This window comes from Pristiophorus japonicus, chromosome 18 (assembly GCF_044704955.1).
Source record: "Pristiophorus japonicus isolate sPriJap1 chromosome 18, sPriJap1.hap1, whole genome shotgun sequence".
NCBI classification, from domain to species: Eukaryota; Metazoa; Chordata; class Chondrichthyes; family Pristiophoridae; genus Pristiophorus; species Pristiophorus japonicus.
The window spans coordinates 85,382,735-85,406,022 of record NC_091994.1 but is presented as its reverse complement, the minus strand read 5'-3'; the positions used below and the strand labels follow the sequence as shown (position 1 = coordinate 85,406,022).

The 23,288-nt window shown below is 50.2% G+C and overlaps 1 protein-coding gene and 1 pseudogene across 1 annotated transcript in view; one reads left to right on the top strand and one right to left on the bottom strand.

Annotated features, from left to right (window-relative positions):
* LOC139229062 (C-X-C chemokine receptor type 3-like) overlaps window positions 1–23,288 on the top strand; it is a 78,151-nt gene that overhangs the window by 22,630 nt on the left and 32,233 nt on the right. The gene's annotated exons all lie outside the window — the stretch shown is intronic.
* Window positions 18,003–18,121, bottom strand: LOC139229499 (5S ribosomal RNA; annotated as a pseudogene).

Sequence of the window (23,288 nt, the reverse complement as noted above, 5' to 3'; positions counted from 1 at the left end):
CTCTCTCACCTTACTTCATCTCAGCCTGTCAGCCTATCCGTCTATTCCTTTCTCCCTCATGTACTTATCGAGCTTCCCCTTAAGTGATTCTACGCTATTCACCGCAACCAATCCTTGTGGTAGCAAGTTCCACATTCTCACCACTCTCTGGGTAAAGAGGTTTCTCCTGAATTCCTCATTGGATTTATTATCGGCCATTTTATATTTATGGCCCCTAGTTCTGGACTCCCCTACAAACAGTTAAAGGTCCCCAATCACGCAATTTAAAACTGAGATGAGGAAGAATTTCTTCTCTCAGAGAGTCAGGAATCTTTAGAATTCTCTACTCCAGAGAGCTTTTGAGGCTGGGTCATTGAATATCTTGAAAGTGGAGATGGAGAGATTTTTAAACGATAAGGGAGTCAAGGGTTATGGGGAGCGGGCGGGGATGTGGAGTTGAGGCCAAGATGAGATCAGCCATGATCTTATTGAATGTCGGAGCAGGCTCGAAGGACCAAATGGCCTACTCCTGCGCCTTATGTACTTATCACGAGGAAAACGCCTTGAGTTGGGACTGCCATCAGAGGCCATACTTCGATATTTAATCCAGAAGTGAACTGAGAGCTGCAGAAGGGAACAGAAAGGTCAATGCTATTATCAGACCCACCAGGGACTACTGAGTGGAATCAGAACATCAGGAAGTGACAACAACATGTCACAGAATCCCTCTACACCACCCCAGCAAGCATTCCACGGGCCGGAGCAGTACAGGTTACAAGCAGTGTAAAGCACCCTCTGTACTGATTTATCAAGCAGTCCCAGGTTGGGTACCGCACGGGGTAGAATCAGGATAAAGCCCCCTTTGCACTATCCCATTGAAAATGAAATCCTAGTCATATTTCACCTTCGGAAATAAATGACCCAAAAATAAATCTGGAGTTAATAAGTAGGCCACTGTCTCTCTGTAAGGAGTAATTATGTTACAGAATCAAAGAGTTTGTGTCGCACAGGCAGGTTTTGATGGGGCCCCTATTTCATGCTTATTATCCACCCCAGCAGATTAACCCCTACAGCTTCAACTAACTTCCACCTCATTTTGTTTAGAAGTCTCTCATTGACCACTAATCATTGAGCAGATGTTCATGGGCTTATTTTGAGAAATAAAGAAATTAAAGGAAAGGCAGATTTCAATTCCCACTACAATAACAGGACTCACCATCCACCTTTCCCTCTGAATCCTCGATTTTAACAATTCAAACATTCGACGAGATCGGGCATGCAAGGGGTTAAAATCACGGCAGCTTCCTCACCTCCATTCCTGACGCTCAGACACCCACTGCCATTTTAACTCCCGGGTTTCAGGAGGCGTGTGAGGCACTCGTCGCAGGCAGGCTCGGTCCCCATTGACATTCAAAAGTTGGGGTCCGATGTCGTCCCTCGACGACCCTGACTGGATTTTATCTCGGGTTCACATGGATTCGCGACGAGAGCCAGCGTCGTCAATGAGCCCAGGCGGCAGTCAGGACCAACACCATTTTGCCTCTTTCAGTAAGAATGGTCTATTTCACATTTTGGGGCCGAAATGCAGCCTCCCAAAAAGGCCACTTACCGCCAGAAAACGACGGCCAAGCGGTGGGTCCAGTGGCCGCCGACTTCCAGTCGAATGGCTGCCGCTAGCGAAATTCACCTTGATGGATTTTCCAGCGGTCCCCACTTCCGCCCCACTGCTGCCGAACGGTCCTGAGTGCGTCATCAAAGCGTGCACCGCCAATCTCCCGCACCTCCAGCCAAATTCAGCTTTGAAAATCCACGATCCGCCGAGCGGTGTGCCTGACCGCTTTTTCTGTCGGTGCACCTTGTTGTTTGTGTGTGGCACTTGGCTGCGCGCTGCGGGCCCACTGCTGCGGCCGCCATGTTTTTTTTTTGCCGGCCGACTTCCATATCGGTCGGCCAAATATGCCCCCGGGTTTGGCCGGGCCGCCAACGGGCAGTCTGGCGCCTCTTCTTGGTGGCCCAGTGGACCTAACTAAAATGTTCGCAGAGCTCGCAGCGGCCCTCCCCTTTAAGTGAAGGGGAGAGTGTGGTGAAGCACACGAGTCATGATGTCATCACCGCTCCGCTGATGATTGACAGTGGCGGTGATTCCATCCTATCCCTCTTGTTGGCGATGTGCTGCTTACCGCCCCACTCCCACCCCTTATGACCAACTTCCGGTCCGCTTCCAAAAAAAAAACGACAAAGAGCTGAATTTCGCGAAAGAGGCGATCTCATCTGACGGGGCGGTAAAAACACTTCAAAAATGGGAGGTGCACCAGGTTTCGGGCAAGCCTGAATTTCGGCCCCTTTACTTCCATTATACGATCTTAATGCCTCTTATGCTTTGTCCACACCACTGAAGGCCTCCAATCAGGGGCGGAAGTGTGGCCGTGGAATCCGTGTAATTGCGCACCGCCCCGAGCCAGCAAATCCGGTGAAAGATCATCAATGCAATGATAATAGATGAACCCTGAACCCTTTGTCAATGATCTCCATATTACCGATTGTATATTACCTCCATCTGCTCCACGACGACATGCAGGCCATGATCCTTACCAACGGATCCATTACAGACCCAATCCACATTGGACCGGGGTCAAGCAGGGCTGCGTCATCGGCCCAATCCTCTTCTCAATCTTCCTCGCCACCATGCTCCACCTCACAGTCAACAAGCTCCCCGCTGGAGTGGAACTAAACTACAGAACCAGTGGAAGCCTGTTCAACCTTCGCCATCTCCAGGCCAGGTCCAAGATCACCCTAACCTCTGTCATCAAGCTACAGTACACGGACGACGCCTGCGTCTGCGCACACACAGAGGTTGAACTCCAGGACATAGTCGACGTATTTACTGAGGCGTACAAAAGCATGGGCCTTACGCTAAACATCCGTAAGACAAAGGTCCTCCACCAGCCTGTCCTCGCCGCACAGCACTGCTCCCTAGTCATCAAGATCCACGGCGCGGCCCTGGACAACGTGGACCACTTCCCATATCTCAGGGGCCTCTTTTCAACAAGAGCAGACATTGACGACGAGATTCAACACTGCCTCCAGTGCGCCAGTGCAGCCTTCAGCTGCCTGAGGAAAAGAGTGTTTGATGACCAGGCCCTCAAAACTGCCACCAAGCTCATGGTCTACAGGGCTGTAGTAATACCCGCCCTCCTGTATGGCTCAGAGACATGGACCATGTACAGTAGACACCTCAAGTCGTTGGAGAAATACCACCAACGATGTCTCCGCAAGATCCTACAAATCCTCTGGGAGGACAGATGCACCAACATTAGCGTCCTCGACCAGGCCAACATCTCCAGCATCGCAGCACTGACCACACTTGATCAGCTCCACTGGGCTGGCCATATTGTTCGTATGCCAGTCACGAGACTCCCAAAACAAGCGCTCTACTCGGAACTCCTTCACGGCAAATGAGCAGAGGACAGGTGGGCAGAGGAAAGGTTACAAGGACATCCTCAAAGCCTCCCTGATAAAGTACAACATCCCCACTGACACCTGGGAGTCCCTGGCCAAAGACCGCCCCAAATGGAGGAAGTGCACCCAGGAGGGCGCTGAGCACCTCGAGTCTCGTCGCCGAGAGCATGCAGAAAACAAGCGCAGGCAGCGAAAAGCGTGTGCGGCAAACCTGTCCCATCCACCCATTTCCTCAACGACTATCTATCCCACCGGTGACAGAGTCTGTGGTTCTCATATTGGACTGTTCAGCCACCTAAGGACTCATTTTAAGAGTGGAAGCAAGTCTTCCTCGATTCCGAGGGACTGCCTTTGATGATGATGATCACCGATTGCAAACGTGCCATTTCACGATCGCACATGGACAGATTTGACACCAGATTAAGTCGGTAGTGTTTAGTACGGGGCCTCCACAACGAAGAGGTCGCTCCGGCGTGAAATCACTGAAACAATGAATGGCAGCATTATTACTCTATTGGAGCTTTGGTGTCAGGACATCAGAAGAAGGTCTGATTTAACTATAGCCAGTTTCAGGACACACTGGGACACAATGTCATGGAACGTGATGGAGGGGCGGGCACACTGGGCTGCATCATGGGTTTGGAAGTTAGCAAAATCAGAAAAACTGCATGAAGAACATAAATAACTTTTGTGATTGGCATTAAGTTACTGTTTGCACTGCCATATTGATTGAAAGTTTAAAGAAAGAAAGAGTAGCATATATATAGCGCCTTGCATAACCCACAACCATCTGGCTCTGAGATTCTACAGCTAAAGTTTGGATGAACCTTTCAAAGAAAGAGAGAAATCTGAAAAGTCAATGAACAATTTCATGTCTACCATAAAACAGTTTAGAGCCGGTTAGCGATTATTCTGCAGGTCATCAGTTTGGTAATCTATTTGGTTTTTTACACCATCAGACATTACATGCAGGTTTTTGGAGGGCATGTAGCTGCCTCATTCCCCAATATTAGACCCTCCCAGGAACCTTGAATGGTTGCGGATTGGGTACAAGGGATACGGCCACAGGCGTGGCTTGTGACAAGGTGCCGCAATCCCACCAGGCCTGAGTAACACGTGTCCAATCAAGGCCAGAGGACCACCAGGATCAGTACTGAGCACAGTACTGGGATACTGAAGCGGAGACAGGTCCCTTTAAACTGCCCCACCAAGAGTCTCGGCTTGGTCCTGCTGTGCTGCATCCGGCTCAGCCTCCTGTATCGAGAGGCCTGTATTTGGAGGAGGTGCAGCAGCAATAATCCTTATTGGAGGATGGGAATGGCAAGGCAGCAGCAGCAGTCAGAGGGCCTCCTCCACAACTTGACGGATGAGCTAATTGCTTCTCAATCCGCCGCACCGTAACCTTACACAGAGCGTTAACAGTCCCCGTTACATCCTTCACCGCTCCTTTCACCCTGCATTAAAGTAAATTCGAATCATTCTGACCACTTCTATATCACTTACATACTGAGTGCCGGCTCAAAAGCTGCTATTAAACCACACCGCAGACCAAAGTGCTAAATGTGATAAAGGGGATTAACTTAATGAAATACATAACCAGTGCCCTCCATTCATTTCACACCCAAGTGATCAATCCAAAGTGCTTTTATTAGAAGAAGGTTTTCTAATTGGGCTACTCCTATCAGTTGCTTCCCACATGGTCTCAGCACATCTGGTGGGAGGCAGCGGGACCTTGAGGTGACTTTGAGGTGCTCAAGTCTGCAAGGGTCAGGATGAAGACAGCTGCACCTCAGCTGCTGCCGGGACAGTCTGGCCCAGATCCCCGAGCGGGTATTGGGACAGGGCACGGCCCTGGCATCCTGAGAGAGGCCACCGCGAGCCGCTCCTGCTGGGCCGCTCCCGTGGGGCCGAGGCTGAGTAATTCCCCTCATCCGCGGTGGAGCAGCCTGCAGAAGCTGAATGACGCATTCAAAGCCCCCGTCTATTCTGTCCACCAATCTCAGGAAGCAGGAGCCCAGAGCCTGCATGGCAGCCGTTTGTACTTCCACCAAAGCTGCTGGTGGGTGGCACTGCCTCTCTTTGTGAGGGCCCGAGATCAGCACTTGGGGGGGGGGGGGGGGTGGTGACTACACTCGTCAGGGAGCAAGCTGTGCTGATGGAGTTGGGGGTTCCCTCCCTTTCAGTTCCTCATCTCGCTAGGATTCTTTCTCTCGCCACCCCCCCCCCACCCCCCTCCACTGTCCAAACTGCACACTTCCCTGCATCCACTTCCCCATCCTGCCCCCCCCCCCGCTCCCACCCCGGACTCCCACACCAACCTGTGGGCCTCAGTTAATGCTGTCACTCCGCCCCCATCAGTTAATGCTGTCACTCCCCTCCCCCCATCAGTTAATGCTGTCACTCCCCTCCCCCCATCAGTTAATGCTGTCAATCCCCCCCCCCCATCAGTTAATGCTGTCACTCCCCCCCATCAGTTAATGATGTCACTCCCCCCCCATCAGTTAATACTGTCACTCCCCCTCCCCCCCATCAGTTAATACTGTCACTCACCCCCCCCCCCCATCAGTCAATGTTCGTGTTCTTCATCCTCCAACCCGAAGCACCACATCTGCCTTTTATAAACCATTTACCGCCTTCACTGCCATTCGGAGCCTCCTCCCCTTTCACCCCTTCAATGCCATTCATTTCCCCACTGCAGTGACATATATTGTCTCCCTTATTGCCATCCATTGCCCTCCCCCATCTTGCCCCTCCATGAGTTTGGGAGGACAGACACCCCCCCCACCCCCACCCCAGCTCCACTGATGGCAGTGATCCCAGTTCTCTCCAGAGTTCCTGTCTGCAGTGTTCAGCTGGTGTCACTGACAGTGGAGGAGCCCCAGACAGGTCTATAAGCAGCAACTTGGATTTAAATAGCACCTTTAATGTAGTAAAACATCCAAAGGCTTTCAGAGGAGCATTATCAAAGAGAATTTGACACCGAGCCACATAAGGAGGTCATCATCATCATAGGCAGTCTCTCGAAACGAGGATGACTTGCTTCCACGCCAAAAAAAGGATAAGTTCACAGGTGTTCCAATGAAGCACCTAAAATTCCAGGTCCTGAAATACATCGTGAAGGGTGGAAGATGCCTGTGCGTGGATTTTTTTAACGTGTGGTGGCCGTTGCACACCAGCCACCACACGGGCTTGACAGAGCTAGGTCTTGGTTCAGTGGCAAGAATGACCTACCTGACAGGTGACCAAAAGCTTGGTCAAACAGGTAGGTTTTAAGGAAAGTCTTGAAGGAGGAGACAGAGATAGAGAGGCGGAGAGGTTTAGGTAGGAAGTTCCAGAGCTTGGGGCCTAGGCAACAGAAGGCACGATTATAATCAGGGATGCTCAAGAGGCCAGAATTGGAGAGCACAGAGATCTCGAGGGGTTGTGGAGCTGGAGGAGATTACAGAGATAGGGAGGGCAAGGCCATGGAGGGATTTGAAAACAAGGATGAGCCTTTTAAAATCAAGAGATTGCTTTACCGGGAGCCAGGGGTGATGGTGCGGGACTTGGTGTGAATTCGGATGTGGACAGCAGAGTTTTGAATGAGCTGAAGTTTGCAGAGGCTATAAGATGGGAGCGGATGGCCAGGAGAGCGTTGCAATAGTCATGTCTTACACAAGGCCACCGAGTACCCCTGCAATTACAGTGCATTCACACACCGATCCATCACTCAAACTGAACCTGTCACAGAGAGCGAGTTCTTGCCTCCCCGATAGATCAGCAAATCTCGCCAGCTTTACCCGTTCCCTTCCAATTGTCAGAGTACCCCGTGATCGCAAGCACTTAGGGGTAGGCATTGAATTCCCAGGCAGGAGATAATGTCTCACTTTGTGGGCCAGGGCGCTGTGGATTGTTGCATTGTCTAGCCTGTCAGATCAGCCTCAGACTGTGAGATACCCAGTGTGGGTGACCCTGGAGAAATGACCGAGATTACAACAATACTCCTGCACCGAAAGAAAACAAAGGGTTGTTGTTGACTCATAAAGCAATTTGCCCTTTGATAGGGCTTTGTTTATTTTGGGAGGATACGTAACTCTCGGCCTTTGGAAGGATACTTACCCCTGATGGCCAGCAAGTATATCCAGGAGGCAGCTGATCCATCCTGGGTCTGTCCCGAAAGCTGGTCTGTGCCCAGGGCAGTGGGTGAGATGCCACAATCTGCTCAGGCACATGCCACTGTGGCCCAGAGATCGATGGGTTACAGGCTTGCACTGTCTGCTAGGAAAGGCACCACCATGGTCTGGTAACGACAATCCCCCTTGTAATCTCTCCCCGCCCGTCCCTTACAGAGAAGGAACCGAGCTTCTGTGCAATGTAAGAGTGCAGATATAAAGCAGTGTGCCAGCTCTCCATGTTGTGATGTGTCAGCACTCCCAGCACACTACGCCACCTTGTCTCTACTGGTCCTCTTACAGCGTCAATGCCATAAAATATCTCTAGAAAAGCAAACCAAGGCTGTAAACAGGAGGGTCTGGAGACTCACCCTAACTCAGGAGGTACCACAGCAGCAAAAGGGCTGTCTGCCATCCCCCTCTGCTGGATATCTGTGAGAACTGCACCCGTTTGCTGCCAGCACCATTCTTGGTCACCAGAGTGTATTATGGGAGATATTCAAACAAAGGGAATGAATTCTAGGGTTGGCTCTTTCAACTGCTATCAATGTCAAAGTTCAAGACAGTACCAAGTCGGTACCATCCCAGGGATGAGGAGGCACTATAAAACTGGTCTTGCTCCCAGTAGGATTGTATATTAAACACCCCGGATCGTAGTTTCTGCTCGGTTACGCTGGATTTTTCGGCATAATTTGTCCAAAATCGTCATAGCAAAAGAGTGCAGTATTTTAAGCGCAACTTCCGTTCAGTGCAAATCAAATTTCTGCAATCTTTTATAAGACATTCCCTATTCTTCTTCAAATAGTCACGGGAATTCTTAGCATCATCATCATTGGCAGTCCCTCGGAATCGACGAAGACTTGCTTCCACTCCCAAAGTGAGTTCTCTGGTGATTGAACAGTCCAATACAAGAGCCACAGACCATGTCTCAGGTGGGACAGACATTCGTCGAGGGAAGGGGTGGGGTGGGGCTGGTTTGCCGCGCGCTCCTTCCGCTGCCTTCGCTTGGCCTCTTCACGCTCTTTGCGTTGAGACTCGAAGAACTCAACGCCCTCCCGGATGCACTTTCTCCACCTCGGGCGGTCTTCGGCCAGGGTCTCCCAGGTGTCAGTGGTGATGTCGCACTTTACCAGGGAGGCTTTGAGGGTGTCCTTGTAACGTTTCCGCTACCCACCTTTGGCTCGTTTACCAAGAAGGAGCTCCGCATAAAGCATTTGCTTAGGGAGTCTCGTATCTGGCATGCAAACTATGTGGCCTTCCCAGCGAAGCTGATCGCGTGTGGTCAGTGCTTCAATACTGGAGACGTTAGCCTGGACGAGGGTACTGATGTTGGTGTGTCTGTCCTCCCAGGGGATTTGCAGGATCTTGCGGAGACATCGTTGGTGATATATGTCCAGCGACTTGATATGTCTTCTATACATTCTGTCCCCGTGGCCTTCGGCACGATATCTAATTTCTCAATGACAATCTTCTTCTTTCACTAAAATCTGCCTCAGACCTTGTACACTCTTGTCCATCATTTATTTGCACTCAATCTTAACCTTTCCAATAATCTTGATAATCTTTCCAAGCCTTTTATCTCACAGCAAACATTTTTTCCTCAAATCTTCCAGGGGATTTCTTAACACCCATCCAGACAGGTGAATGGGCCTCAGCTTCTGAAACAGCACCTCCAATGGCAGAGCTCCCTCAGTAGCTCTCTGGAATGTCAGCCTCAATATGGTCTCAAGTCCTAGAGTGGGACTTGAACTCACAACCTGGAGATGAGAGTGTTATCAATTGAGCCAAACAGATACTTAGTTTAAGATCAAACATGAAGGCCACGGGGACAGAACGGCACCAGAGCACGAATGAACTGTTTCATGACAGTAGGTAACCTGGTGTCTGAGGGAAGAGAATCTGCCTTGATGCTAACACCACAGGAATAACAGTCAACTCTGCAAGCCTATCAGTGCGATCTAGAAATTTGGGTTGGAAAGATTAACTTCGCCGAGCCATACTGTAACATGGGACATTGACTGCTACTTCTAGGGTTTGTTAACTTGAATTTGTTGCAATACAGGGTAAAATGATTGTACAAATACTTCACACACTCACATCAAGTTCTGTTATTTTCACTGAGCCACCAACTCATTTAAAATAAATAGGCTGGCGCATCTTGTGAAATAGTGGAGTGAGCAAGCTGTAACCAGTCAGTCTAATATTCATACAATAAAATCACTAGCAATCATTTCTACTCATATTACTGTAATCACTAATGATGGTGCTAAATGTGCATAATTAATTAATTAAATTAGTTATCAATAACACACCAAATCTTACCAGTCTATTCTGCTTGTGCTGATGACTCTAAAATGCAGTTCACATACTTTTAATTGAGTGTGTGTGCGACAATTCACAAACTGAATTAAACATCACATTAAAACCCGAGACATAAACACCTGCTGATCCGTATTTTCCACAACGCTGAACCCTCTCCAGACACACGGCGTTTCATTGAGTGCATGTAGTTCAGCTCATTACATCTGTTCCAATTTCTTATTAGGGCTTGGATGAAGTTACAGGGAGGAAATATTTATTCTTTGCTGTTGAAGCAGTCAAAACAAGCCCCCAATAAATTAGCTGTGGCTTAAACCTGCCAACTTTCATTTAAAACTGCAGTTTATATGTCCTCTTTTGCCCAGGGCTGTTTCCGCTGGCTGGACAGTCTAGATCTAGATGTCACAGTCTCAGGTTAAGTGGTCGGCCATTTAGGACTGAGATGAGGTGAGATTTCTTCATTCAAAGGGAGATGAATCTTTGGAATTCTCGACCCCAAAGGGCGGTGGAGGCTCAGTCATTGAGTATACTGAAGATAGAGAGCGATAGATTTTGGAATATTAAGGGAATCAAGCGACATGGGGACAGTGCAGGAAAGTGGAGTTGAGATCGAAAATCAGCTATGATCTTATTGAATGGTAGAGCAGGTTCGAGGGGCCGAATGGCCTCCTCCTGCTCCTAATTCTTATGTTCTTATGTCTGACCAGAGCTGGCAATACAACAGAACGCTCAATACTAGGACCGAGCACAAAACTTGAGAAAGTGTTCCATTCCCTTGCACTGATGTCTCTGAGAAGCAACAAAATTACTCCCCCCCAAAAAACACTGTTAACGCCACCATTTTGTGGCACTCAGTCCCACCAGCGGACTTTGTTACTTTTAGGCTAATTATAACTGTTCCTGGATCACAAGGCTTTGGCAGGAAATGCCTTTAAAATTTTGACCAACAATATCTGATTCTCTTTGAAGGTCAATGGCTATATTTATATATCGCCATTGTGTCCACTGCTATTTAAGCCTCTCATGTGTTAAAGCGCTTTACAACCTAAGGGAATGTGAATTAAAGGAATAGTGATTGTTTATAAAAGGCCTACGCAGAGGCTGCATTTCAAACAGTTTTCAGCCAACACCCAACCAGCTTTTATCTTTGTTCATGTTTTTTTCTTTAATTGGAACAAGGGCTGTTCAGAAAGAGTTAGAACTAAAGACAGGATACAGCGTTTGAAATATTCTTTGGGCTATTCCTTACCATTGAGTGGGCCTAGGCTTCAGGGCCCGTGCGAGCCTGTGCTGGGAATAGTTGGTGGGTGAGGGCTGGAGGGCCTGGTTTCTTTGTTTGCTTCCTTTCTACTGTGTGAACACAGATTGGATTGTTCATTTATAAACTAGCACAACAACAACAAGTTTCATTTATATTGTGCCTTTAATGGAGTAAAACATCCCAAGGCTCTGCACAGGAGCGCATCAAGGCAAAAGTGTATTTACACCCAATGTTCCCTTTAAGTTGTCCGGCCGTGCAGCGTTCTAAGGATCCCGTGCAGCCAAGGAATGTCTTAAAGGACAAGAGAGGGGTAGTGAGGTTTAGGGAGGGATTTCTAGAGCTTAGGGCCGAGATGACTGATGGTACGGCCGCCAATGGTGGGGCGGAGGAAGTGGGGATGCGCAAGAGGCCCAAGTCAGAGGAACCTAGAGTTCTCGAAGGGTTGCCGGGCCGGAGGAGGTTACAGAGATAGGGAAGATGATGAGTGTGAGTTGGACAGTGTTAGCGACGTTGAAAGTGTTGGAGAAAGTACTGGTCAGAGCTTTAGAATCTGCCCAACTCCCATCTACTCATGACGCACACTCACATCCGTAAGAGTTTACCGACCAGGAATGCAGCATTTAGCGCCCCGACCGAAAATTCATTAGTGCCCGGCTGCTGACGATCGCTCCGATCGTGACGTATTCCTGGTGCAACGCCCACACTTGTGCCCTGGTCAGTAAATTTGGTGCGGCTGCTTCATTTAATGGCCACCAAGAACAACGACTGGAAAAACAGTGGGTACGGGCTTGCAGAGTCGTTAACTGGGGGCTACTTTACAGGATGAGGAAGTAAATATTCCCTCGGAGGTCACAGTCAGTGCAACGTTTACACACAGCACGGTGGTGAGCCTCCGAGTTTACAACAGCAGACAGATATAAGAGTTCAGCTTGAGAAAAAATGATTTTGAAAACTTTAATAGGTGCATTGCGATGCCGCTCCTTTAAGACTTGTTTTTTCCTGGGATCTGAATCAGAGTTTGGCGCATGTGCAATGCGTTAAATTTAAAGCCGGCATTATCGTTATCGTTCCCCCTCACCCCCGAGCTCTGGTGTGCAACGGCTGATTTATTTCCGCTGTCAGCTCTTTGACCGATTCTGCCGAATTTCTGGGCGGGAGGCGCAAACCTTTTCAAGCCGCTAAAGGTACCGCTCCGCCTGGATTAACACTGCAACAGAGGCGTGACTGTATTTCTCCCCCTTGAACTGCTATCCCTGCTCTTTGCTGAGTTAGCTGATCTCAGTTTTGAAGTTTTCAATTGCCCCCTCCCCCCCAGCCTCAACAGCTTTTTAGGGGAAGAGAGTTCCAGATTTCCACTACCCGATGTGTACAGAAGCGCTTCCTGACATCACCCCTGAACGGCCTGTCTCTAATTGTAAGGTTACGCCCCTTGTTCTGGACTCCCACACCAGAGGGAATAGTTTCTCTCTATCTGCCCTACCAACTCCTTTAATCATCGTAAACAGCTCAATCAGATCACCGTTTAATCTTCTATATTCAGGGGAGTACAAACCTAGTCTATGCAACCGCTCCTCAATTTAACCCTTCTAGTCCTGGTATCAGCCTGGTGAATCTGTGCTGCACCCACTCCAAGGCCAATATATCCACGGTGCCCAGAACTGAGGTGAGTGTATCAGGTCCTACAACTGGCCGCTATCTCTGGGAATTAGGAAGGAGGATTTTGCCAGAACTCCTGATTATTATCAAGTGGTGTTAGGTGCTAGAGGAGGACTGGGTTCCATTGCAATACTCCCTTATGGTCAAATAACCCATCAACACTGCCTGGGCTCATACACAAATAAAGAGCAGTTGGGCAAGAAACTGGGGGGTGACTGCTGCCCTTGGGACTGTGCCCCAACAATGAGCCAATGACTGCTGCCCTTGGGACTGTGCCCCAACAATGAGCCAATGACTGCTGCCCTTGGGACTGTGCCCCAACAATGAGCCAATGACTGCTGCCCCTTGGACTGTGCCCCAACAATGAGCCAATGACTGCTGCCCTTGGGACTGTGCCCCAACAATGAGCCAATGACTGCTGCCCTTGGGACTGTGCCCTAATAATGAGCCAATGACTGCTGCCCTTGGGACTGTGCCCTAACAATGAGCCAATGACTGCTGCCTTTAGGACTGTGCCCCAACAATAAGCCAATGACAGGTGTCCGTGGGACTGTGCTCCATCGTTTAGCCATGTTGAGTCAGAGTGGGGAATGTGATTTGGTCTCGATTTCAGCAGTGAAGAGATTAAGGAAAGGAAGAGCATGTACACTATGAACTGGTGCCGATAAAACCATTTGTGAGCGTGTAAATACAGACATGTATTTGACAGCATAAACATGGGTAGGAATACAAGTGTGTAAACACAGTCGAGGGTGTGAGTGCTGACACGGATGGAGGTGTGAGTGTGTAAACACACGATCACATGTGGCTGTGGCTGCGCTAGATGTTGTTGTACCAATTAGCCAGCAGAGGGAGCTGGAGGTTTTGCTCCATAAAATTACACTGACCTCAACACCCAGCTGCGTAGATATCACTGACCCATGCCCTGACTATGGCAGGGGTGCTGCTAACTATGTCACTGGCTGCAGATACCTGATTTCCCCTCTAATCCCGCGCGTAACGAGGTCACTGATCCGAGTAAACTGGGGGATGTGACAGCTCTCATATAACAGGAAGGAAAGCTAGTCAATCGGCAGGGAGAGAATTAACAGAGCACAGATTGCTCGGTTAGTAGCTGGCATCTGTCTGGGGGGCACAGGCTGCTGATACTGTGTATAATGCCCACATATCAAACTGCCTGCGCAGTAACACTTGTATTCTGCAGCTGGAAGCGGGATTTAGATCACAACGTTAGTGAGGAGAACCGACTCAGGGACCTCCAGAAGCAACGTGCTGTCAGAGACAAGCGTGAGTGGCTGCTGGCTCGTATAGCAGTTTAAAGTTGTGATCACGGGGTTTCAGTAACTGCACAGGGCCAATAAACAGGTCACAGTCTGAGCAGCAGATCAAACAATACCATGGAGAGCAGCTTCTCCAATAAAACAACCGAGAGACAGGGGGACGGGGGAGAAGTTTAAATTATAACCGTAATGTATTTGCTTCATGGGTTCTTTGTTTAAGAATTCAGAGCCACACATTGTTATTAAGAACTAGTTGTTTTATTAGCAAAAAGTTCAACAATCACACGACACATTACCAGTTCATCCACCAGGCTCACAACCTCACAACCACCTGCCTCACCATGGACCCCCTGTACCTGACAGGGGTTTTATTGGGCCCAAGTTTCGGCCTCAGTTGCTCCTGATTTTTTGGAGCAACTGGTGTAGAACGGAGTATCTTAGAAATTCAAATTCTCGGCATTTAGTTTGCTCCAGTTCTAGTCAGTTAGAACAGTTTCACTTTGGAACAGAATTTTTTTTTCAACTTACGCCTGTTTTCAAAGTTTCGGCAGTGAAAACTTACTCCAAACTAACTTAGAATGGAGTAAGTGAAGATTTTTGTAGGCTCAAAAAAACCTTGTCTACACTTTAGAAAATCAGGCGTAGGGAATGGGGGGTCCGGGTTTAAAGGGCAGTTTACAAACATTAAACACTTCAATTTTACAAAAAGAGTCATCATCAATAATAAATGATAAATACATCAATAAATCAACCAATAAATCAATCAAAAAAATTAATAAAAAATAAATTTAAAAAAATCAATTAATAAATCATTTTCTACTTACTGACTGCAGCACCGGGAGCCCTCCAACAGCATGCTGGGACGGGCCCCCCCTCCCTCCCTAGTGTCTCTATCAGTGTCTCTATCTCTCTGTCTGCCTGTGTGTGTCTCTCTCACTCTCTGTCTGTCAGTGTCTGTGTTTCTGACAGCGAGGGGTGGAGGGGAGGGGGAGGATGGAGAGGAGGGGTGGAGGGGTGGTAGAGTGGGGGAGAGGGGGTGTAGTGGGGGAGAGGGGGTGGGGGGGAGGGGGGTGACAAGGGAGGGAGGGGAGGGGGGGCTGAAAAGGGAGGGAGGGGAGGGGGAGTGAGAAGGGAGGGAGGGGAGGGGGGGAGGAGAGGTAGGAGGAGGGAGGGGAGAGCAGGGAGGGAGAGGAAGGGAGTGGGGGGAGAGAAGGGAGGGGGGAGAGAAGGGGGGTGAGAGATGGGAGGGAGGGAGGGGAGGGGGGAAGAGAAGGGAGGGAGGGGAAAGGGGGAGAGAAGGGGGGAAGAGAGAGAGAGAGAGAGAAGGGAGAGAGAGAGAGAGAGAAAGAAAGGAGAGGGAGGCTGAACGGGCCGGGCCCAAGACTTCGACCTTAGACTTACCGGATTGACAGGTAGGTGGCGTCGGGTCCGGGTTCCGGGAGGGTCGGGAGCGCGGATCGGGGCAGAGGGGAAGGGGTTCGGTGGGTCGGGGGCGGAGATCAGTCGGGGGGGGGGAGGCGGAGATCGGGGGGGGGGAGGGAGATCGGTCGGGAGCGGAGGTCGGTCGGGGAGGGGGGTGTTGAAGGTCGGGAGCGGGGGAAGCGGAGGTCGGGTCGTGGGGGGGGCAGTCCGGTGGAGGGGGGGGGGTGGGAGCGGGAGTCAAGTCGGGTCGGGTCGGGTCGGGTGGAAGCAGGAGCTGGGCATGGGAGGCAGCCTTATCCACGCAGTCCCAGTGAGGCCATTCGGCCAGGGCTAGGGGCTGCGTGCTTTGGGCCCCTCCCACACAGTTTTGGGCGCCTGGAGCTACTGCACATGCCGCACACTGTAGCGTGTATGTGCATTGGTCCCGGCACTGTTTTCAGCGCAGGGACCTAGCTCCGCCCCCTGCAGCTCGTGCTGTGCCGCGCCTGACTCCAGAGGACCAGCAGGGAGCTGGAGACTCTGTAAGTTTTTTTAGGCGCACTTTGTGGCGCGGAAAACGGGCGTCCAGGTCGAGGCTGCGCCGTTCTTGGCGCGGCCCGAAACTTGGGCCCAATGAGTCTTGTGAACATCATGTGACTGGCTAAGCCACTCACAACTCAACAGCTCCACAACTATTTTGTAAAACCCATAAATCAAGTGCCCCCTTATTAACAGGGGGGCACTAAAACCAACAATTAAACAAATTAACTTTTTAGCATAACTTAAATCAAATTAAAATTTGGTTGCCGGGGGTGATGATGCACTCCAGTCCCTCCTGCGCCCACCTCTCGCGGAAGGCCCGCGAGCGTACCGGTGGACACCGCGTGCTCCAAGTCCATGGACACTCTGGTCGGATGTAATCGCGGAAGAGAAGCAGGCAGTCGGGCTGAACGACCCCCTTGACCGCCCGCTGCCTGGACTGGTTGATGGCCCCCTTGGCCGTGCCCAGGAGCAGGCCCACGAGGAGGCCTTCCGAACTGCCCGTTCCCCTCCGCACAGGGTGCCCAAAGATCAGGAGTGTGGGACTGAAGTGCAACCAGAATTTGAGGAGCAGCCCCTTCAAATATTGGAACAGGGGCTGCAACCTCGTACATTCAATATATACATGGAACACGGACTTTTCCAGACCGCAGAAATTGCAGGCGGCCTGGGAGCCCGTGAACCAACTTAAAAACTTATTGCACGGGACTGCTCCGTGCACCACCCTCCAGGCCAAGTCCCCGATAAATAGTGGGAGGACTCCCGCGTAGAGTGCACTCCATCGAGGACCCCCGCCTCCTCCTTGACAGCTCTACAACTATTTTGTAGAAAAACAGTTAAACAATTAAATCAAGTGCCCCCTTAAGGGTGGGGACACTCCAAACAATTTCAAACAAGTGCCCCCTTGTTTTTTTTTTAGTTTTTTTTTTAGGGCAATAAAAACACAAATTATACAAGTGCCCCCTGGCTAAAAGGGAGGGGTGAACACTAAACCCGGCACAATAAACAAATTAAACTTTAGACATATAAAATCAAATTAAAATTTGATTGCCGGGGGTAACGATGCACTCCAGTCCCTCCGGCGCCCACCTCTCGCGGAAGGCCGTGAGCGTACCGGTGGACACCGCGTGCTCCATCTCCAGGGACACCCTGGTCCGGATGTAGGCACGGAAGAGAGGCAGGCAGTCGGGCTGAACGATCCCCTCAACCGCCCGCTGCCTGGACCAGCTGATGGCCCCCTTGGCCATGCCCAGGAGCAGTCCTACGAGGAGGCCCTCGGATCTACCCGCATCCCTCCGCACAGGGTGCCCAAAGATCAGGAGTGTGGGACTGAAGTGCAGCCAGAAATTGAGGAGCAACGCCTTTAAATAATGGAACAGGGGCTGCAACCTCGTACATTCAATAAAAACGTGGAACACGGACTCTTCCAGACCGTAGAACCGGCTTAAAAATTTATTGCACGGGACTGCTCCGTGCACCACCCTCCAGGCCAAGTCCCCGATAAATAATGGGAGGACTCCCGCGTAGAGTGCACTCCATCGGGGACCCCCGCCTCCTCCGGACGACAAGATGGTACACCATGGTGTGTCCGGACAGCAGACGATGATGGCAAAGTTGAGAGTATGCAGGAGCAGCCCGTACAGGAAACCCCTCCGCGCAGAACTGAAAGGCACGGAAGGGATTTCCCAGAGGCGGCTCAAGTTGTGAGGCGCCGGCTCCCGAGGGAGGTTCCTGGGTTTGGCGCCGATGAGGAATTCCGTCCGGACGGGGGTCAGTTCGGACAGGATCTCCCCACGTGCTTGAGCCTCCTCGACACACCTAACGGAGTCAGGGCCCAGGGCTGTTTTTATCGACTTGATGGCATCGGCCGCGCGGCAGACGTCGGCCAAAAAAGGTTGTTAATGGATCAACATCAGTATGTGTGCAGAACCATGAGCGGCCTGTGGCAGCAGCAAATGCCTATGGCACCTGGTATTCCCAGGGAGTCCCCCATCCAAGTACTAACCAGGCCTGACTCTGTTTAGCTTCTGAGATCAGACAAGATCAGGCATTTTCAGACTAGTGTGGCCATAGGTTTGGCAGCTCTACAACACTTTTTGGGGACAAAAAGTAAACATTAAATCAAGTGCCTCCTGATCTGGGGGACACCCCAAACATTTCCTAAGGCCCTTTTTTTTTGTATATTTTGTAGTTTTTTTCGGGGTTTTTTTGGGCTCTAAAACCATAATTTACAAGTGCCCCCTATAAAAGGGGAGGGGGACACTAAAAAACCGGCAATTAAAACAAATTAAACTTTAGACTACTATAAAATCAAATTAAAATTTGGTTGCCGGGGGTGATGGTGCACTCCAGTCCCTCCGGTGCCCACCTCTCGCGGAAGGCCGTGAGCGTACCTGAAGTCCTGAGGGAGGTTCCGGGGTTTGGCGCCGATGAGGAATTCCGTCTGGACGGGGGTCAGTTCGGACGGGATCTCCCCACGTGCTTGAGCCTCCTCGACACACCGAAGGGAGTCAGGGCCCAGAGCTGTTTTTAGCGACTCGATGGCAGCGGATGTCGGCCAAAAAAGGTTGTTGATGGATCAACGTCAGTGTGTGTGCAGAACCATGAGCAGCCCGGCAGCAAATGCCTACTGGTAGTCCCAAGGAATCTCCCATCCAAGTACTAACTAGGCCTGACTCTGCTTAGCTTCTGAGATCAGATGAGATCAGGCATTTTCAGACTATTGTGACCAGCCACTTGACAGCTCTACAGCTCTTTTGGGGAGTACAAAATAACATTAGCTCGAGTGCCCCCCGATCTGGGGGACACTCCAGACACTTATGACAGCCCTCTTTTTTTTGTTTTTTTTTGTTTTTTTGTAGGGTTTTTTTTGTGTTTTTTTTAGGGCATTAAAATTCCACATTTGACAAGTGCCCCCTATAAAAGGGGAGGGGGACACTAAAAACACTGGCAATTAAAACAAATTAAACTTTAAAACATAAAATCAAATTAAAATTTGGTTGCCGGGGGTGATGATGCACTCCAGTCCCTCCGGTGCCCACCTCTCGCGGAAGGCCGCGAGCGTACCGGTGGACACCGCATGCTCCATCTCCAAGGACACCCTGGTGCGGATGTACGCGCGGAAGAGAGGCAGGCAGTCAGGCTGAACGACCCCCTCGACCGCCCGCTGCCTGGACCGGCTGATGGCGACAGCTCTACAAAACCTGGGAGCATCCTCACAGGTGCATACATTACAATAATATTCCGAAATGCAAATTCCAAGCTAATTTTACCTACAGCTTAGCGAGACTGGTGAATTAAACCCAGGTCACTGACTGGAATAAGCAGGCCTCCGGCTTTACTGCAAGCTCTGAGCTGAGGTGGTTGTTCTCAGGCAGAGACTGGGGATTAGGGCACTGACTTTGCCCAGTGTCCCTGGGATACGGAGGTGAAAAATCAGCCAGGGTTCCCACTTCCGATCACCATCCGAAGGGTGTGTGAGTGAGTCTCAGGTCAGGATTGGGCCTGGCTGTGTTACCAACGTGGTGACGTGTCCTGGCAACATTCACTGACTGGGCTCATACATGGATATTGGCCACTTGCAGGGGCTCTCCCATCATCTGACCCTGTGACCTGTGACCTGCGCCCCTCTGTGGCAGGGGCCGTCACTCACGATGTTGCGAAGTAACTGAGACACTTTTGGCGCTTGCACCAATCGTCTTCTGAGATGAAATGCTGGCGTGTTGGGAGAATGAGCAGTATGTGCCCGCTGCCCATGGAACCAGCGCCTTCAGGAGAGGAGATTGCGGAGAAATTGAGCGAATATGGGTTCAGAATAAGGTTGCTCCCCTGATTTCTCAGCGGGTGGATGCAACACGCAGTGTGATACTGAGTCACACAGACCAGGATGATCACAGAAGCTGACAAGATGCAATCCGCATCTTCTGTACGGTATCTCCTGGCGACACTGGGTTCTATTTCACAGCAGGTGGCCTTCACATCAAAACTTTAATAAATGTTTAAGAAACAAGTTTTACAGACAGGAGCAGATCGGTCACACACTAATCTGACAAGTGCTTGTCCTGATTGTTTATCTAACCCTGCTCCAATAAGTCGGCAACAACAATCAGCCCGCTCCGGCTCTGCATAATTAGATTTAATCCTATTTAGAACTGCAAAGGCTGGATAGAATTACACTTTCAATCATAACTTAGGCAAGTAATGAGGCTTAAACTATCAAAAGGAATTAGTGCTGGCAGTTGGAACCTCAAACTTAAATTTGTGAGTTTATCATTTTAATAAATGGTAACTGAAAACAGCTACAACATGAAACCAGATCCGCCAGTCAAACAAAACGGTCCAGATTGGAACTGCAGCCAGTCCACAATGTGAACAATGCTGCCTCCTGCTGGGAGAGAGAGGAACTGCAGCCAGTCCACAATGTGAACAATGCTGCCTCCTGCTGGGAGAGAGAGGAACTGCAGCCAGTCCACAATGTGAACAATGCTGCCTCCTGTCAGGAGAGAGAGGAAGTGCAGCCAGTCCACAATGTGAACAATGCTGCCTCCTGTCAGGAGAGAGAGGAACTGCAGCCAGTCCACAATGTGAACAATGCTGCCTCCTGTCAGGAGAGAGAGGAAGTGCAGCCAGTCCACACCTCGAACAATGCTGCCTCCTGTCAGGAGAGAGAGGAAGTGCAGCCAGTCCACACCTCGAACAATGCTGCCTCCTGTCAGGAGAGAGAGGAAGTGCAGCCAGTCCACACCTCGAACAATGCTGCCTCCTGTCAGGAGAGAGAGGAAGTGCAGCCAGTCCACAATGTGAACAATGCTGCCTCCTGCTGGGAGAGAGAGGAACTGCAGCCAGTCCACACCTCGAACAATGCTGCCTCCTGTCCGGAGAGAGAGGAACTGCAGCCAGTCCACAATGTGAACAATGCTGCCTCCTGCTGGGAGAGAGAGAGGAACTGCAGCCAGTCCACAATGTGAACAATGCTGCCTCCTGTCCGGAGAGAGAGGAAGTGCAGCCAGTCCACACCTCGAACAATGCTGCCTCCTGTCTGGAGAGAGAGGAAGTGCAGCCAGTCCACAACGTGAACAATGCTGCCTCCTGTCTGGGGAGAGAGGAACTGCAGCCAGTCCACAATCCGAACAATGCTGCCTCCTGTCTGGGGAGAGAGGAACTGCAGCCAGTCCACAACTCGAACAATGCTGCCTCCTGTCTGGGGAGAGAGGAACTGCAGCCAGTCCACAACCCAAACAATGCTGCCTCCTGTCTGAGAGAGAGGAACTGCAGCCAGTCCACATCTCGAACAATGCTGCCTCCTGTGTGGAGAAAGAGGAACTGCAGCCAGTCCACAACTCTAACAATGCTGCCTCCTGCCGAAAGTTTAGAGCTAATATCAGAAGAGAGGATTAGAGCCTGTTGCTCACTTCACTAAAGAAAGAACTTGGATTGCCGCCTTTTACAACTTCAGAACATTAAAGCGCTTTACAGCCAATGAAACACTTCTGAAGTGTAGTCACTGTTGTAATGTAGGAAATGTGGCAGCCAATTTTGTGCAGAGCAAGATCCCCAAAACAGGAATCCGAGAATGGCCAGATGATCTGTTTCAGTGATATTGGTTGAGGGATAAATGTTGACCAGGACACTGGTGAGAATTCCCCCGCTCTTCTTCGAATAATGCTGTGGGATCTTTTAAGTTCACATTAGCGGCCCCAGTTTAATGTCTTGTCCGAAAAATGGCACCTCTGACAGTGCAGCACTCCCTCAGTATTGCACTGGGGAGACTCAGCCTAGATTTTTGCGCTCAAGTCTCTGGAGTTTGACTATCAACCCACAACCTTCTGACCCAGAGGCGAGAGTGTTCCCATTGAGCCACGGCTGACACCTAAAGTTAGGTGAGTGGGCAAATGCATGGCAGATGAAGTATAATGTGGATAAATGTGAGGTTATCCACTTTGGTGGTAAAAACAGAGAGACAGACTATTATCTGAATGGTGACAGATTAGGAAAAGGGGAGGTGCAATGAGACCTGGGTGTCATGGTACATCAGTCATTGAAGGTTGGCATGCAGGTACAGCAGGCGGTTAAGAAAGCAAATGGCATGTTGGCCTTCATAGCGAGGGGATTTGAGTACAGGGGCAGGGAGGTGTTGCTACAGTTGTACAGGGCCTTGGTGAGGCCACACCTGGAGTATTGTGTACAGTTTTGGTCTCCTAACCTGAGGAAGGACATTCTTGCTATTGAGGGAGTGCAGCGAAGATTCACCAGACTGATTCCCGGGATGGTGGGATTGACCTATCAAGAAAGACTGGATCAACTGGGCTTGTATTCACTGGAGTTCAGAAGAATGAGAGGGGACCTCATAGAAACGTTTAAAATTCTGACGGGTTTAGACAGGTTAGATGCAGGAAGAATATTCCCAATGTTGGGGAAGTCCAGAACCAGGGGTCACAGTCTAAGAATAAGAGGTAAGCCATTTAGGACCGAGATGAGGAGAAACTTCTTCACCCAGAGAGTGGTGAACCTGTGGAATTCTCTACGACAGAAAGTTGTTGAGGCCAATTCACTAAATATATTCAAAAGGGAGTTAGATGAAGTCCTTACTACTCGGGGGATCAAGGGGTATGGCGAGAAAGCAGGAAGGGGGTACTGAAGTTGCATGTTCAGCCATGAACTCTTTGAATGGCGGTGCAGGCTAGAAGGGCTGAATGGCCTATTTTCTATGTTTCTATGTTTCTATAAAGTGATGGAGTTTATGAGCAGACTGTCAGGCCAATGATCTGTTCATATAATTCTCGACTGTTTACATCCATTCCTTTGAAATTGCCCACCATGGGATTGTCTTCATGACGTTTTGTGAAACAAGTGATGAACCTTAAGAAGTAATAGTTAGGGGACACCAATCTTCGGGGTGAATTTTAGGGTCTTCTGCGCTGCGTTTTCTGCCCTGGAGCGGCAGCAATGGCGGTGGTGAGGTGTTCTGGGCGGGCAGACATCCTCCAGCGCCTTGCAGCGATCCTCGAGTCGGGTTTTGTGGCAGCACAGAGCAGCACCTCCCGGAAGAGCTGCGCCAGTGTGCAACGCCCCTGATTGCGAAACCGGTGCAAGTTTTGACTCTTTCCCGACCCGTACACCCTGCAGCGCGTCCCGCAGTGAATGCCTGGGAAATCGGGCAGTCCAACAAGGCGCAAACTGTTCCCGGGCACAAACTTTACCGCCCCACCGCCATTACCGCCCCGAAATCATCAAAGCCGAAAA